The sequence below is a fragment of the Sinocyclocheilus grahami genome, unplaced genomic scaffold (assembly GCF_001515645.1).
Source record: "Sinocyclocheilus grahami isolate Dianchi unplaced genomic scaffold, SAMN03320097.WGS_v1.1 scaffold480.1, whole genome shotgun sequence".
In the NCBI taxonomy this organism is placed as follows: domain Eukaryota; kingdom Metazoa; phylum Chordata; class Actinopteri; order Cypriniformes; family Cyprinidae; genus Sinocyclocheilus; species Sinocyclocheilus grahami.
Genome location: NW_015505659.1, coordinates 313,180 through 316,446, shown reverse-complemented (window position 1 = coordinate 316,446; position 3,267 = coordinate 313,180). Strand labels below are relative to the sequence as shown.

The 3,267-nt window shown below is 40.6% G+C and overlaps 1 pseudogene; it reads left to right on the top strand.

Annotated features, from left to right (window-relative positions):
* The first annotated feature begins 1,891 nt into the window (after nucleotides 1-1,891).
* Nucleotides 1,892-3,267, top strand: part of LOC107553741 (uncharacterized) — a 3,244-nt pseudogene continuing 1,868 nt past the window's right edge.

Genomic DNA, 3,267 nt, shown 5'->3' with positions numbered 1-3,267 from the left:
GTTGCTCAATGCAACGTGCCGAACGACAGTCGCATCACAGATCAGATTTCATTTATCCAGTGAAGAGAGTGAGTCGAGCTGACTGACAAGAAGAATGGGGTGAGACAGACAAAGACGATCGCGGATTTAGTTTCGAAAAGAGATGCAAAAGCGCCTGTTTGGCAATATTTTGAATTTTGAAAAGTCTGTTGACTTTTGTCGTTTATCTAAGGTGATTTTGGTAGTTTTTTTAAACATTCGTTTCTTATTTAATTGGTTCCAAATTGTTTGCTGATTTTTACTTTATTTAAACTTTGTGTCATTTATTTATTTTATTTGACATCAAGGTGTATGCCGTGCCTCCAAGCTTTTTTTACTCGTTTTGCTAATAAACATTCTGTGTTTCTTATTTATTTGGTTATATATTATACATGTTTACTTAGCCTATTTCCAGTTTTGTATACCCATTTAAACTTTATCTAAGTTCATTGTTATTTTATTTTAAGCATAGCCTGCCCTATAGCATGGTGCATTTTTATAATTTTTTTGTTAATAAAAGTTCTATGTTATTGATGCCAAACTGCCGCTAATTCGAAAGTGAAAGTAAAATGCGCATGGTGCTTTTAAGTAGGGCTGAACGATTAATTGCATTTGCGATAAAATCGCGATATGAGAAAACACGATTTTTCAATCGCAGAGGTGTTTGCTGATTTTTACTTTATTTAAACTTTGTGTCATTTATTTATTTTATTTGACATCAAGGTGTATGCCGTGCCTCCAAGCTTTTTTTACTCGTTTTGCTAATAAACATTCTGTGTTTCTTATTTATTTGGTTATATATTATACATGTTTACTTAGCCTATTTCCAGTTTTGTATACCCATTTAAACTTTATCTAAGTTCATTGTTATTTTATTTTAAGCATAGCCTGCCCTATAGCATGGTGCATTTTTATAATTTTTTTGTTAATAAAAGTTCTATGTTATTGATGCCAAACTGCCGCTAATTCGAAAGTGAAAGTAAAATGCGCACGGCGCTTTTAAGCTATTTAAAAGTGAAAGAAAGCAAGGAAAAGAGGGAAAGAGGGAACGCCCCCGCCCCCAAGGTGATACCGGTATTACTGGTGTTGTCACACGTCGATTAACCAGTGGGACAATTTCCTCACCGTCACAACCCTAATATGTAACAGTATATTGGATCCGGACTTCTTGTCTTAAAGGGGAAGCTGTCCAATATTTGTCCTGTCTGCCATTCATATTAATCAAACAACAGTGACAGAAAATCTCTCACTGCTCTTGACTAAATCACTTTTGTAAATTTAATAAGAAAAATAATAAAAAAAATATATAAATTTATATATATATATATATAGATAGATAGATAGATAGATAGATAGATAGATAGATAGATATAATAAACACATTCATTACAACAACAAAATAATCACTATACCGTGATATATACTGTTATCGTGATATAAAATGAGTCATATCGTGATATAAGATTTTGGTCATATCGCCCACCCCTAGTAGCAACATTTTACGACTCACAGACTGAACTGAAATATACAGTTAAAAAGCGTATATTTCATTAACTGATATAATGTTAATATACCATTATATTAACAGTGCATTCATGAGATGTTTCTTGTTTAGTTAATGTCTGGCTCAGCCAGTGACTCCTAGAAATAGACTAGGTGACAACCAAGAATAGTTTGGTCGACTACTGGAGAGACAGTTGACGGCACGGAAAGACGGCACCTGGGACAGTATGGGTTAGCAACCCAGCCTGTGTCTTTCGTGAGAGAAAACCCAAACAAGCTACATTTTACACCATGAACCATAGGGCTACAAAGATACATCATCTGCGTCAGGAGCGTCACACCCTCAAGAAACAGTACAAGAAAGCTACTGATGAGGAGAAGCGACCATCAGCGGAGGTGTGCTGAGGGAGTGTGGATTCCTAAAGAGGAGAACTCGAAAAACATCAACCAGTTTCGAACCATCTCATTATTGAGTGTTGAAGGGAAGGTGTTTTTTAGCATCGTCTCACGAAGACTGACAGAGTTTCTCCTCAAGAACAACTACATCGACCCCTCAGTGCAGAAGGGGGGGATTCCTGGAGCTCCCGGCTGCCTGGAACATACTGGTGTAGTTACACAACTCATCAGAGAGGCCCATGAAAACAGAGGTGACCTAGTTGTTTTGTGGTTGGACCTAGCGAATGCCTATGGGTCCATACCGCACAAGCTAGTCGAGCTCGCTCTACACCTCCATCATGTTCCCAGTAAGATTAAGGACCTGATCCTAGATTACTACAATAATTTTAGGATGCGGGTTACTTCAGGGTCAGAAACATCAGACTGGCATCGTATTGGGAAAGGAATAATAACAGGCTGTACCATCTCTGTTATTCTTTTCACTCTTGCCATGAACATGGTGGTCAAGTCATCCGAGGTGGAATGTAGAGGGCCCTTAACCAAGTCAGGAGTAAGACATCCCCTTATAAGAGCCTATATGGATGACTTTACTATTACAATGACATCGATCCCAGGGAGCAGGTGGATCTTACAAGGACTTGAGAGACTCATCACCTGGGCAAGGATGAGTTTTAAGCCCTCCAAGTCAAGGTCCATGGTGCTGAAGAAGGGGAAAGTGGTTGACAAGTTCAGTTTTTTCGATCTCAGGAACTATCATCCCAACCATCGTGGAGCAACCTGTCAAGAGTTTGGGGAACCTTTTTGACTCTAGCCTGAAAGACTCTGCCGCCATCCAGAAGTCCAACAAAGAACTTGGAGCTTGGCTCACTAAGGTTGACAAGTCCGGTCTGCATGGTAGATTTAAAGCCTGGATCTACCAGCATTCCATCCTGCCCGAGTCTTGTGGCCCCTGCTGATCTATGAAGTCCCAATGACAACAGTTGAGTCCCTAGAAAGGAAGATCAGTGGTTTTCTTCGGAAGTGGATGGGTCTTCCAAGCAGTCTTACCAGCGCTGCACTGTATGGGATAAGTAACATCTTGCAGTTGCTCTTCAGTGGTCTCACAGAAGAATTTAAGGTGGTACGCACCAGAGAAGCCCTACAGTACAGGGACTCCAGGGACTGTAAGGTGTCATCAGCCGGCATTGAGGTGAGGACAGGAAGGAAATGGAAGGCTGGGAAAGCAGTGGAGGTGGCAGAGTCACGCCTGAGACAAAAGGCTCTGGTGGGCACCGTGGCGACAGGCAGAGCGGGCTTGGGCTACTTTCCAAAGACCTTGGTTAGCCAGGCCCGCGGTAAGGAAAGACACCA